Below are 15796 nucleotides of genomic sequence, written 5' to 3' on the forward strand. Positions count from 1 at the left end.
GTTTCACAAATTTGTGACAAGTTATTTTGATTTGTTGTAAACACTCAATAATGGGTAAACATTTTTTTATTTGTGGGTTATATTGCCATGTGTGGTGTCCTGCTCTTTTTGACAAAAACACGAACCTACAGTTATTTCATAGTTACCATATGTATGTCTTCTGTTGGGTTAAAGTTTGACTGTCCAAATAAAGTAATGAGGAATTAAAAGCCACGAGTGGAGGTGATTCAGGGTCCAACCAAATGCGGCCTGTTTTAGTAATTTGCTTTCTTCTTTCAGCCTCCTCAGCAGTTTACGCAGTACTTTGACCTGTTTTGATTAAGTTGCCTGGATTGTTCAGATCTCCTCGTCTGTCAGTCAGCAAATGTGCCATTAAGGTGTTACAACCTAAATCTTTCCCAACCACAATATAAAGAACATTACTTGTAGTCTGGATGGTTTATATCTGATTATTAGGGTTCATTGATCCTTATAAAACAATTATCCTTCTTAATGTTCACAATTCACCCCATCCAGTCACCTCTTACAGGGACTAAGGTTCTCTGAAACCGTTAGAAAAGCCCAAGGAAACAGCTTAAAGTTTAAAAAGTTGCAGCATCCTGAACCCGGAGTTGGTTGGAGCGTAAAGCTTTCTGATGTTCCTCACCCCTCCACAGCAGGCTGATTGAAGATCAGCACATCAAACGAAGGGAGAGTGATATAATGATACAGAATACGCTATGAGGGGAGCACTTTACAGCCCTTTGTCTGAAAAAGCGAAGGGAAAAAAGAGTTGTGATGCATGTGTTAATGTACTTTATTTACAGTACACCATGCTGTGCCATGAAGGTCACTGACCGAGGAGGCATTTGGCTTTGGCATCTATGTTTGTGTGCAACAACCCTGCCTACTGCTGGAGAGTGTGTGTGGGTGTGAGGCCTTGTTGTTCTTTACTGGTCAAAACCCCAAACTGATTGCACACTAACTTCCATGACATTTGTTTTGAGGTTAAATTAAGGTTAGCTCAAGGTTACAGTAAGGGTTAGTAGTTACAGAGAAGCAGAGTGTGTGCAGGAAATTAAAATCAAAAGTCACATAATAACAATATTAGGTATAGAAATAACACTCTGGCATATGTTTATTTACATTAAGAGGGCTTAAGATAATAACAACTGTTAGGCAAAGACAGGTTTGAATGTTATGCTAAGATTAGAATGGGTGAAAATCTAATTAAAGTTAAGGGTTAATCAAGCACTAGTTAAGGCTGAATTTAGGATCTGCAGGAAATGAAGGTAACTTAATGTATTGCCTCAGGAAGGTATGAAAACACGTGTGTGATGGCATGTTTCTTATTGAAAGTGTTGTGTATCCCTAAATTTATAAACTCAGTTTATAGGGACTTGTAGGAAAGAAACTCATTCCAAAAAGAAAACTTAACTTTTTTTTTTTTTTGTTTTAATATATGAGCAAGGTAAGGTGAGCAGTTGTTATAGGTGAGTTTTTGAATAACTGCAGGAAATGAATGTAAGTCAATACAATGTCCCTGACAGGTTGAAAACACACACAAAGTGTGTCTGTGTGTGTGTGTGTGTGTGTGTGTGTGTGTGTGTGTGTGTGTGTGTGTGTGTGTGTGTGTGTGTGTGTGTGTGTGTGTGTGTGTGTGTGTGTGTGTGTGTGTGTGTGTGTGTGTGTGTGTGTGTGTGTGTGTGTGTGTGCGTGCGATCGATTCGTCGGTGTGCTGTCACCACAAAAACAGAAATCTAATCTGCGAGCTGGTGTTGCTTTCGAAGTCTCTGCGAGTGAATCCAGTTTGATTTAATGAACTGGTACTTATTGCATTCTTTGTTGGCGGTGTAATATGACTGACAGTTGGCACGACAGACAGTCTGGACTCAGTCCAAGTCCATCACTGCTGTTAGTGTGTGTGTGTGTTTCCAGACTCTGCAGCCTTCGTCTCCCAGGCTGTCCAGATCAGTTGTTGTGTGCTTGTGTGTCACTGAATTCAATTCTCCCACACTGACCCTGAGCTACTGAGAGCTGCTCTGATGCGTCTCATGAATACAACTCTGTATCTGTACCAAGAAAAAGTTGGTTTCCATCGAAGGTGTTTTCATAAAGTGCTGCACTACTCCTCACACCATGAGCAAATTATGTGGAATTTCCTCAGAGGAACTCCTCATACTGTTACTCACTTGATCCCTGTGAGCCAGCAGGAAGAGGAGGAAGAGGTAGAGTCACACTTTTTGGCAGAAAGTTGGGATCCCCACAGGCAGACACCTTCTTTCCTTTTTCCTTTTTTTTTTTTTGCTTTTATTAATGATGCGATGTGACTCTGCAGCAATGGTCTGGACAGTGTACACTCCCAGAGAGAGAGAGAGAGAGAGAGAGAGAGAGAGAGAGAGAGAGAGAGAGAGAGAGAGAGAGAGAGAGAGAGAGAGAGAGAGCGAGAGCGAGAGAGAGAGTCTGTTTGATGTTAGCTTTTTAGTTCTGTTTCCTATATTATTTACAGTTTTGTCTAGAAGAGTTGCTTGAGAACGTATGCGTTAAAGTGTTTTTGTTAGGGTTTTGTGCAGGTTGCTTAACGAAAGTCTGCATAGTGGGCGGATAACCATCATTTTCGTTCATTGAAGATACAGACTCAGCAGCACAAACTCTCTCAATCATGGTTTTAAAAGATTTTATTTTGTAATATTTTAATATATGACTGGAAGTTATAATCGGCTGTGTTATATTCAGAATGGCCAAAATTATTATAGGTTAGTACAATACATTTGGTGAAACTTTGCAAAAGGGACAGATATGCATATGCAGGGATATTACAACACCTTAACATTCCTGGGTAAGTCCCATAATATTCTCTATAGATAAATAGTTTCTAAGCTGGGGTCTGGTACCCAGTTGAAGGAGCCCAGAGGAGCTTGAGAATGTGCAATAAAACCAAAATGAGACACTTAATACAATCTACAGCAGAACTGGGAAACTGCCCATTGCTTTATTAAGACTCCTGCTTCCTGTTTTTGTGTGTGTGTGTGTGTGTGTGTGTGTGAAAGTATTTGAATCCTCCAGTGTTTGGCTTCACTGTAACGTCTAAACAAATCAGACATCATTGAGTGGGGTTGTACAGCTTGCCTTGGAGGTAATCTGGAAGAGCTCCAAGGCAAGTAAGATTGGGAACCACTGCTCTACACTAAGTGCTACCTCTGAGTCAAACAACATCAATGTTTGTGCTTTTCCGTCGAGGCCTTTTAAGAAGCGGTGACAGTTGAGCAAAAACAAAACCTGCTTCACATATCTGCACGTGTACACAAGGACAAAATGTAAAAAAGTAACTTTGTTCTGTTGTTTTAAAGTGAGAGTCTGCATTAAGCAAAAGCAAATCCAGCATTTTAAAGAAAACCAGTTAATAACGTTGGTTCCAAGATAAAAATACTCTATAATCACTCTCTCTGGTTGTGGAATCCTTGATGGTGCTTCATCTTGTTTTGACAGACGAGCTAATTTAGGGCGCTCTACTTTCGGCTCTTTCTTGTTGCGGGCCATCTCTTGGCATTTAAAATCAAACTGGGCTCAAGTTGCCAGTTCAGTAACAGCAGCCATAACTTGTGTCGAGAATGCTTTCAGTGGTAACATGCCTCAAATCTAAAAACTCCACAGTGTAACCCAATCACTCTTATTTTTATCTCCAGTGAATGACGTTTTATACGACGGATTAAAGGGCCGCACTTTATCTTGTGACGATCAGGAGGATGTGGCCTGTGCTCTCCCGCACACGAATGCACATCCACACATAAATATGCCAGCATAAATACATGTACACACTAACCACAGATGTTCCTCGACAGGGACTGCTATGACTCCAGTCCCTTTGTTTATCCCTGCATGCACAGTTAACTCTGCATTCCCTGCACAGCAGCTATGCTGCAAATTCCCAAACTAATTCTTTTCCACTCTCACTTTCTACTGAAACCACAGAAATACAGTGATAGCACAAAACACTGGGAGCGCACCTAAAAATGCACCTTGTGTATTTTGAATAAATGTGCTGAGGTTTACCTAATGCACTGGTGTCAAGCATATGGCCCGTGGGCCAAAAATGGTTCAGTCTGGTTCACAGAATTCCCCTCGTTCTAAAGTGTAACAATGATAAAGGAGACACAAATTCAGCATTTTCAATAAAAGTAACTGCTATACTAATTTGCGAGATTGGACATTTTTGTAAGAGGAGTAGCATTAAAGCCATACAAGGAAAGACAGAATTTTGGAGGTCTCACAAGATTGTGAAGCAAAACGAGACAAGCGTCAAAGAATTGGCATCGTTTGAGTTTAATCATACTTAGTTGCACTAAAACAATACGGATAAAAAAGCGAACATAGAAAACATAGAGTGAATGCAGGCAGGGTACATCCTGGAAGGGTTGCCAGAGCATCACAGATTCAGCTATTAGAATATTTAAATTTTATTTTATTTTGTAAGTGTATGATTTCATGGCTTAGGAATATGAACTATTTTGAAAAAAACTAAACAAAAAAACCTGTTTAGTTTCACTGGATGAAATATGGATAAACTCTGGAGCCCAACGTATTATTAATAATAGTAATCCTTTATATTGATGTAAACTTTCAAACCATTCCAGGTACACCTTTGGTTTGGTCTTCTGTTCTGTTTGGGTGGAGGTGTCACAAGAACTCACACTAATATCTGTTTTTATATTCTAATTCCTTTCCTTATGAAGTAGATATAGCCAAATAATTAATGCTGTATTTGTTCCTGGTTTGGCTTAGATTAACCTGCTGTCTTTGTAAATCACACATCTGAGGGAGAGTTCACAATTGCCATGTTTGTTCTTATAAAAGGAATCCAGATAAGATTGCTGTAATTGTGCAACCTTTTTTGCCTGAGTGTAAATCCTGCTGTCCACAAACGAGTGACATTAAACGAGTCCACAAACCAACTGGAGTCCAGTCTGAGTAACACTTGATGGAATCATAAATGCAGTTTTGACCAAAAAGATAAAAAAAAAAAAACATAACCAAACAGGGCTTCAGAAGCAGCTCATTGTAAATGAAGTGCACAAAGTATGAATCCTTGCCATTGTTTAGATGCATTCTATACATTTTTTAAGCTGTTGATTAATTTTTAGGTGGTAGAATTCCCACAATGCATTGTGTTACTATGTGTTCCTTCATGCTGGGATTGGCTTCAGCACAACGCGACCATAAAGCGAGCATACAAGAATGATGGATGGCATCATAGTTGTGAAAGTTTCATTGCAGAGTAACTTTCAGAATGGCTGCCCAGCATGTGTTTAGTTTAGAACTCATGTTAAAAATCCAAATGTGAACTAGATACAATATGGATCTAAACTTAATGTTTCACTATGACGTGAACACCGCCGAACATTTGCTGTCTTGGTTCTGAAAACAACCCCTCCATCGTGGTAACTAACATCAAGTACATGTCTGAGGTGTCTCTGGAATTGTGTAAGGATGTCACAAGAAAATGTCTGACTGGCACGAACATGATATATCACAGTGTCGAAAGTTGTGCAGCAGTATCCAATTACTGTTACCATTTTAAACGGTGCAATTCTACAGTTCAGCAGGAGTATTAAACGTGCCAGTGTCATCTTTGAAATTTGGACTCCTGCACGATATTTGTCTGGTCGGTCGGGTGTGCCACAGGTGTCCTCCACATGAGCCACATGATTCATTGTTGTGACTCCGAGTGAAACCGTGTGGATTATCAGCCGAGCAGGTATTTCCAGTCACGCTCGCATGTGTTTTCAATACATTTACCTAATATGACTTCTAATCAGTTTGAAGGGGGATGGCGCTCTGACTGGAATTGTCTGACATCGCTTTAAAAACATCTCTTTTTATAAGAGATGGTAGCAGGTGCAGCAAAGCTGGCACATAAAAAGCTTTCTGCCCTGAGAAGACGGCGACGGGGCAACGTGGAAACACCTGTGAGGCACGGAGGGGGTTTAACCAGTCACAGATGTGCTGATGTTTAAGCACGGCGTGTAAAAGAAGATCCAACAAGCTGTGCTGAGCAAGCAACTGCAAAACCTTTACCTGTAACTTGTCTGCAAAGTGTGATTGTCGGGTTGGATTGTGTGGATCAATCTGATGACTGATGAACTCACATCAATGAGTTGCAGGTCAAATAGCACACACACACACACACACACACATACATACACACACATGCACGCACGCACGTATAGTTTTATTTAACTAATCATTATTGAAACCTGTAAATGCTCCACTTCATGCACTACCATGATGTCAGATCAATTTTAAGCACTAGATTATTGAGAAAATAACACGTACAAGAAGCAATAAAACATCTGAGATGAATTATCAGTTAAGTTGTTTTTCAGGTTACGGTTAGGCTGCTTCCAGAGGAGGTCGTTAGCGTTAGCTATTACCTTCAGCTCATGTATGTTAGATTACCTTCATAAGAGCTGTTGGTATTTTTTGTTTTCATTCGTTAGTTTAAAAAAATATTGTTTATTATCTATTTTCTCAAATGCAGGCGTTAATATCGACTTGGTATCAAGGAGTGAGCAGCACCATTTCACTTCAAAATACATAATTTAACATTTGCAAAATGTACTGTGCAATGCAGTCTGCGATATAGTAGCACACGAGTGACTTATTTTTTAAAGAAACAACTACATGAATTCAACTCATAATTTCTAGTAACCTGCGACAAAAAAAGTTTCCCCACTGCAGTTTCTTGAGCTGCAAAAGACTGCTAATGCTATGAAGACACTTCTTTTATCAGTGCACTAATGGAGAGAAGTTACTTCTGGCTTTACTCGATATTGGAAGTTATGTCCACTAAAATGTGCTGTTGCAATCAAACTACAGCCGCTGTCCTCACGTCGGCAGCTCAGTCTCTCTTGGATGATATTTGCGGTCCCTTCCGTCCTCTTGTGGGCGGGAGTTTGTCAGACAGCTGCTTCAGGTCACATGCTTCGTCAGATTGTTAACACATAATGAGCCATCTTGCTCTTATGAACATAAAAGACCTTCCTTTTATCAGTCAGTGCCTTGTCCTTCCTGATGACGCTTTGAACAGAGTCTAATATTAAGGCCAGTATGAGGAGACAGAACGTTTCTGGGGAGATGTGTCAATATTGCACATTGCAAATGTAGACACCCGCACAAGACGCACTCGCACTCACACTCACACTCACACTCACATGTACACAGTGTGTGCACAGGCCAAGGCCCCTGGTTGTCTGAAAGGAGCCCTTTCTTTGATGGTGCGGCCCTCGCTCCTCATTTGCCGTTTGAGTTGGCATCGGGTGAGTTCTCCTGTGGTCTTCTGCACACACACACACACACACACACACACACACACACACACACACACACACACACACACACACACACACACACACACACACACACACACACACACACACACACACACACAGCAAAGCTTCATGGAGCCTGCAGGGAGTCAAACTGCTCTCACCTGTTGTCTCTGGCAGCCTAAGAGGAGACGATTAGCGCCCTGCACTGACAATATGCTCTTTGTTCCCCCTCTTTCTCCCCCCTCGCTCCCCTCTGCCATCTCATACTCGCAGTCTGTCGCTTCTGCCACTGCTCATTTCTCCCTTGGCTCAGGCCTTCTGTCTTCCTCCTTTTTCTACCTCTTAGCATCTCTCTGTCACTCTTTGTCTATGCGTCCATCTAGCCCGCTTACTATTTCCGTCCCCCTCACCCCCAGCTCCCTCCTTCTCGCCCCCTCGCTCTGCCTCTATCTATCTCTAATGCCCTTGTGGCCATGAGAGCAGAGTGTGGAAAACAGTTGAGCACTTTATCACAGATCATCGATGTAATCCCCAGTAAATACACTCCGTGAGGTCTCATTTCTGGACCAGTCCCAGTAAATGAAGCCAGACTCAACTCAATTTGCTTTGCACCAGTGTGGAGGCCCGTGGAAGCTAAAAAGTTTCAAACATCAGGATGAATGCGCGCTTTAAGAAATACAGCGCATGGTCTCGTCTGAATGCATTAGCATGAATTAGTGAGGCCCGGTCATCCTTTACTGGCATCCGAGGGCAAGAAGCTGTAACCGAGCGCCACATATGTCCCCTCAATGTCGGGAAGGGCACACAAGCGGCAAACAGACTGAGTGTGACATTTCCACAGTCTGGGTCACAAATGCAGAGCTGTATAAAGTGTCCTTTATGGCCAGAGAGGAGGACCTCAGTGAGACATAGCTGAGTTAACGTTCCTCGGTACATTGGAAACATAGTGGACAGCACTGAGGGGTCAGGTGCAGCGAGAACAGGCGGCATCTCTCAACTCAGTGTCAGCTGCCTCTGTGACTTTGAGAAAAGATTAAAAAATACTTTGCACACACACACACAAATCAGAGTTTGAATCGACTGTCATGGAGAAATGCAGTCCTTTTAATATCACTTCTGTTCAATGTATAATCATTCAGGTTGTTGCCTCATCCTCCCTTCAATATGTTGAAGTCCCCTTGTCCCCTTTACAGAAAAGTACCATGACGTCGTATTGTGTTACTGATGATAATCTTTGAGACTGTGGTCTCAGCTCTCTTCAGGTCCCTGACCAGGTCCTCCTGTTTAGTTCTTGGCTGATCCCTCACCGTTCTCATGATCAATGATACCACATGAGACGAGATCTTGCATGAAGCCTCATGCAGAAGGAGTTTGACTTGAGTCTCTTCCATTTATTAATAATTTGTTGCCTTCTCACAAAGGTGTCTTGTAGCCCATCCCAACATAATACAGATCTAGAATATTTTCCCTGGTGTCCATAGATAGCTATTTGAAGACTGATTGATTATTGTATTTTATACAGGTAATGAGTTCATAAGGTGATCATAAAGAAAACCTCACAGGTCTTCAAAAGCCTGAATCTTTTCTGGTTGATGGGCGATCAAATACAATGTGATTTTCAGGATTTATTTATTCTAGATTCTGTCTCTCACAGTTGTATTGTACCTATGATAAAACATAAAAAAAGACAGACCTCTATATGCTTTGTAAGTGGGGAAAACATACAAAATCAAGATGGTATCAAATACTTATTTTCCCCCCACTGTAACTAATGAGCACGATCGAGGACAAATTTCCTGAAAGGTTTGCTACACTTTTCATGTGCCAGTTGAAGCACAGCAGCAACTTGAGTTACCTGAGTTGAAACACAAATCCTGAAAGCAACTTGATATCATTTCAAAGATGAAGGAGTCGGAGCCGTGTGAGAACTGACAGACAAACTTACAGTAACGATTAATAAACACATGTGCATGCACGGAATAGTTTGGATACTTTTTTTGATTCATAAAAAGCAATTACAAAGGTAAAGAAGAATCGCGATATGTGTAAATAGAAACATAGAAGCTTATTGAGATGTAAAGTCCTGTAAAAATACCTTGTGTCATTGTGTGTGTGTGTGTGTGTGTGTGTGTGTGTGTGTGTGTGTGTGTGTGTGTGTGTGTGTGTGTGTGTGTGTGTGTGTGTGTGTGTGTGTGTGTGTGTGTGAGTGCCAGTCGGCCTGGCGTTTGAAGCTGGTTCAGACTTCACAGGCTGTTTATGTGACTGTTAGCATGAGTCTCTTATCACACCTGCTAAAAAAGAGTTTCCGTTCCCCTCACAGTATGCGAACGCGACGGATATTGCATGTACAATGTTTACGAGGCCGAACAATGACTTTACTGTGCTCAGAATACAGATGTTTACATTTTTGCCATAAAAGTCTGAAAACAATTCAACCTATCAGATCTAGAAATACAACTTTGTTCAACAGAAGCACTTAACTCAACGAGCTGCCCTCTTATTTCTCTTGGCCCCTCCAAACCTGGAGCACAGGGACTCGGTTTGAGTTGGCACGGGGGAGAGGCTGGAGCACAAACGCTACCTGTCAGCTCCCGAAGGCTCATATTGTACAGCCGACTCCGTCTCCCGGAAAAACGAGCCGACCGCCCGAGTCTCTGCACTGAGCTGCAGTTCATAAATACATGCACTAACCCTGACAACACGCTGTAAAACTTTAAGTTGTCTATGATAGTCAGAGCTGGAAGATCATTCTTGTTGTGCAGCTCAAGACGGTCAGCAAAGTAAAAGAAGAATGACATTGGATCAAACTTTTCAAATGGAACAACTGTTCTGAAACAGGAAAACATTTTAGTCTCATTATCATCCCATGCTTACAGAGTAAATCATTACTTCATGAATAAAACTAATAACTCAGAAACAAACTAATTGATGAGTCAGGGGTACACTTAGGTAGCTTTATAACAAAATAGCCTGTGTGTCTTTTCTGTACACAAATTATTTGCCTGGAAACAACTGGTTGAGCAGGTTTAGAAAGCAACATTTTTAAAAGCAGCAATCACTTTAGAAAATGTGTGTTATTTATTTATGCATCAACAAGAGTCTTTTTTTATTCTAAAGCTGAGCTGATGTGGACTGGTTCTACTCTATATGTCCCCCTCTGTTGTCATCCAGTGTCTGCCAGTCACATGCAGTCCGGTCTCACTGACCCTCATCAAACAGCCATAATACTGCATCTCCAGATCTACTGATAGTGAGACCAGCGACAGGATGAAGAGGCAGTAGCAGCTAAACCTGCCCAGTAACAATCTCTGCTTCAGTGAGCTGTAAAAAAATACAGCCATCGCTGTGCTTTAAGGCTTCACTGATGGGCCATGACAGATTGAGCCCACCCTATGGACCAGGGCCTCTTTGCTCCCAGACACACTGGAGCTTTATTAGACCTCAGTATGCTTCCCCGTGGACCCACATTGCCCTGCATGACCTGGGCTGCCTCCAGTCACTGATTGGCCAGCGGCTCCCCAGGCCGTGGGCCAGGACTCTCTCAGGTCAGGGGAAACAGTCGAGACGTGTGCTGTAAATCAACAGGCCAGAACAATGACACCCGAGGAAGCTACAACTCTCCGGTTGGTGAACATGCACCATAACTCACATGTGGTTAACCTAGACAGAAACTCGGCTTGATGTGAAAGGGAGTGAATGCATATGTCTTGGTTAAAAATCATGTAGATCAAAAAACAATTACTTTATCTTAAATGCATTAACTTGTGTGCTTATGGCCTCAGTCTCTTCTAAACTCTATGAAAAATGTTGAATTCAGAATACATCTGTAAATCTAAAATACACACACAATATTATAGAATACTAATGCTTTTCTCCACACTTACATTGTGTTATTTTATTCGACGAGCAGCGTTAGGATATATGTGTCAAAGTGAGTGCAATCAATATTTCAGCTCATCTTCCATCCATTCTGTTTGTCTGACTGAGACAGTTTGCTATGCTAGTCGGAGCTTTATGGGATCAAGAACACAGATAAGCACATTATTGAATGTTGACAAGTTGAGCTCTGGTTGAATAACACTCAACACGGCCGGGGGAAGCTTTCCCAGGGTCATATCGCAACACTCGCAAGCTCAACAATACAATAAGATTAAAACAATATACTGTACTTACTTCAACATATACTTGTAGATGATCTGATTGAGACTTTATGTACTGCAGTTTGCAGAGACAAGCTTCATTAAATAATTTTACCGAAGTTAACCAGTATCTGGTAGCTGCAGCGTTCATACAGGACGGTCCACTGTGTAAAGTTTTACCAAGTTGTACTGTGGTCTCATTAAAAAAAAAAAAAAACTGGACTTGGACATGTCCAAAAGTCCCAGGGCCCAAGACATGAGACCGGGCACTTAAGACCCAGGCCTTATGTAATTCAGTTCCACTGAAGAGTCAAAAGGAATAATTCAGTTTTCAGTAAATAGTGTGCAGCCACAAACTTGGTTGTTTTAAATAAAAGAATGATTGTTTTCTCAATCTAACCGAGCAGTTTTAATGTCTAAGCCTAAGCTGTTGCGGGGTGTTCCCAGTCCGCAGTGGCCAGCATCTATCAAAACTGGTCCAAGGAAGAAAATATGGTGAACTGGCGACAGGGTCACGGGCGGCCATGGCTCATTGATGCACATGTTGAGCAAAGGCGGCCGCATGTGGACTGTGTTTTTATATCAACTGCTTGTGTTGTTTTAACTGCGTTTTTTATGGTGTAACTTTCTCCGAAATTTCGTCAGAGATGATTTTCCACTGCTCCTGTAATGGACAATAAAGTTTTTTTTTTAATCTAGATTTTGAATCAACATATGTTAGGGCTTTGGTTCTTGGACCAGTCCGTTAGGGTAGCATCAGAACTGGACCAAGAACTTGGTCTGCTTTGAAGAATCCGGTTTTTCTGGACATCAGGTGGATGGCCGGGTGTGTGTGGGCTTACCTGGGGAAGATGCAGTGTAATGCTGGAAAAGGTTTGATCCTGCCATCTAGACGAATATTATTTTACATACCATCTACCTAAGCACTGTTGAAGTCCTTGTACAACCTTTTATAGAAATGATATTCCCTGATGGCAGTGGTCATAACGGTGCGGCTAATCTGTGCATGACCATAAATGGAAATGGAACTTTTCAGTTGTTTAAGCTTCTGTTAATGTTGGATTATTATTCTTAAACTCTCTGCACAGAATGATAAAAATCTAATGACTTGACAGTAATGAGCTGAACAAACCTCTCGGAGTGTGTTGTGCATGCACCTTGTTTCCTCACCCACCCAACAGACAGCATAAATATGCCGACGGGTCTCAATAGAAAAAGAAATAGCCTTGTGTTTCTTCTCCCTCTGTTCTTTTTTTTTTTTTTTTTCCAACCATATCTCTCACTCCTCCACATGTCAAATTCAGTCAAGGTTTTTCTTTCATGCCCTCTGCACAGAGGAGGTTGTTATGAGTCAGAGTCACTGGCTTGAAACCTGAACATCGCTGTTTTAGATCTTTATTATCTCTGCGATCGGTTTTCTTGGCATACAGTTTAGCATAGGGGCACTTTATCTCACGACGTCCTCCCCACAATGAGCCTGCTAATCTCCCCCGTGCCGCCGTGTTGGATGAGGGTGTAGGGTGACCTGGGTAAAAAGGTATCGACCTCACTTCTCTACATACTGATATAATTTCCAGCAGGTTTTAAATGAGCTGGATATGTTACTGCTCCGATAAAGACCTCAGTGAGCTTTCTGACACTTGGTACATGCTTACAGTTGAAGCTGTCAGAGTCGTTCAATGTAGTTAATTTGTCAGTTGCTCTCTTTGGACGAGGCACGGGGAACGATGTGGGCTTTCACAAAAATACAAACACTCCCTGGAATGAGGTGAAATGGAAAGGTTTTGGCCAAATGCAAACTTAAGGAGTAGTTTTTCCAGATTATATGAAGTTTTTATGTTTGAGAAGGTGAGACAGGATTAAAACACCCAAAGGGCTTCTGGTAAGAATACAAATGAAACAGGGTTTTATTTTTTTTAATATGTCCTCTTCCGCTAACCAGGGTAGTGCTGTGTGTGCTGGCTGCTTGTGAATGGCTGCTCTATGTTCTGACAGACAGGAGAATGAAGGGCTTTATTACCTCTGTGCATGGCTGCCAGTCATCATACAGAAGGTATCCTTCACACAGAAACACCCAGACTGTAAGGTACTGAGTGGGATTGTTCCATCTGAACAGATATTCACTGTCGGCAAGTTATTACAACCTCTTGTCCAAACAGGAATCCGGCAATAAAGTTAACAAAAAAAAAAAAAGACTCCCTCCACACAGGTTGGCGTCTAAAGTCTCCAACTTACAATGCATTATTGTTATTTTATCATCTCATCATATACATGATTTGAAATCTGCCTATCTTCTCTCCTGTGAGCTCAACTAAACTCAAATCCCAGCAGAAGTTTTTCTTTTTCTTTTTTTTTTAATCACCAGCATCTCACCTGACAGAGTCCTGGAGGAAGCTGCTATCTGATGGATTTGGTTGCTGGCTTCTCCTTGCTGGCATTTTCTTATCAAATACTAAATTGTACATACATGGTAACTCTGACTGCTTATCTAATAATCTTAATCTAAAATGACTGAATGATTGCAGCAATTTATCTGGCACGCAATGCAGGGTTAACACAACTTTTTTTTCTATGAGGGCTACCACAGAAAAATATACAAAGCGCTAACTAGCAGTTGGATTCATATTTAATTTATCACACGTCATTTAGAGTATATGTTATTACAATAACTAGATACGTGAAAGTGTCACCATATGGAAGATATATAAAGTTACTGTTGGTTGCCCAGTGTCAGTAATTAATACTTGATAATTGCTGTGGGGCCAATCAAACATGGTTCATGGGCTGTATTTGGAACACAGGCCATAGTTTGGCCACCTCTGCTGTAGTGCTGACAGTGCATTCACTACTGAGTTCAGGTACTAAAAGGTTGTGATTTGTCAGGAGCAATGGGATAAATAGGAAACAAATACCCCCCACCTGAAGGAGACGTGACATCCCCTCAGAATCTATCCCCCTGTCACAGTCATCAATAAACATCACATCAATAAAATTTATTTTGAAGGCAAAATAAAGCAGGGCTGCCAATTATCAAGGATCAATTGTGAATGTTGTGCAGCTAACTCGGGTCGGACTCCTGACACATTTACACTATTTGAGTGGAAAGAACTTCTGAATGAATTCCCCGAGAACGATGTTGTTATTGGGGGCTGCTGGGATCTACAGACATTTACGTGCTCGCTTTGAAGGGACAGTATGGTGGGTAAGGGATTTTATTGTAGTTGTTGTTTTTTCCACTGTCCTGCAACTGTTGTACCTCCTATAGTTATGGTACTTATGGTCTTTTTAAACTTTACTTTAACCTTTGCTATCATGAACTACAAGCATCAGGACATACTGATAAAAGAAACAAGAAGAAGATGAAGAAGAAGAAGAAGAAGAAGAAGAAGAAGAAGAAGAAGAAGACATTATATGTATAGACACCTTTCAAATCGCCCAAGGTCACCTCACAAAAGTTTAAACTGCGGGGTTTGTTCACCCTGTGTTCTAGAATATAATTGTCATTCAGACATAAGTATATGAAAACCGATCTGATGTTACACTGTCACTGGAAGGTCACCACCAAGCATAAACAAGAGTAACGTCTCTCTCATCAGAGGCTTGTACTCGCTTGTGCTGTTGTGCTGTTGGCACCGGGGCAGAAAGCTGATTTACAGGCTATCAGCAGACCATCAATATCGTCCAGGGTATCTGTGTCATCTCTGGCATTTTCCAGCTGAGGAGACAGATTGCGACTCCATTTCCATTAAAATCAGAGATGAAAGACAACCGAGCGCCTTGGGACCAGGGAGCCCACCCTCGGAGAGGAGAGGCCAGCCCATTCAATTGACTTTTGCAATTAAGTCTTTGTTTAATCTCCGGCTGCTTTCTGTTTCCACATGCCACCCAAATTCCAGACCAGGGGTAGTTTATGCTGCCACACGACTTGCCAGCACTTATCATATCAGCGCACGACAGAGGGGAGCCGACGGCGCGGTAAACCTCACATTTACAGACACGTTCAAACACAAACTGCAGCTCAGTCACCCACTCAGTCGCCTGCTCTGTCAAATGGCATTGGTCTGGTCTTGCATAAAACAAAAACCTCGAAATCTTAGACAAGTATCAGAACAAGGCAGAACTTTGTCTGGCTGCCACCCCGCCCTCCCCTGTGCACACACACACCCCTCAACCTGACCCCCACCACCATATGCCAAAAATTATCATACAAGTTTCTCTTTGTATCCATATTTAAAACATGATGGAGAAGAATTGAGCCTTTATACGAGGGGGCTGCTGTGTGTTTATCCAGCAGCAGCCAGCACGAGGAAACAAGAGAAAGCCCCCATTGCTGCCGGTGGAAGCAGGAAA

The sequence above is a fragment of the Lipophrys pholis genome, assembly GCF_963383615.2.
Source record: "Lipophrys pholis genome assembly, chromosome: 3".
NCBI lineage: Eukaryota > Metazoa > Chordata > Actinopteri > Blenniiformes > Blenniidae > Lipophrys > Lipophrys pholis.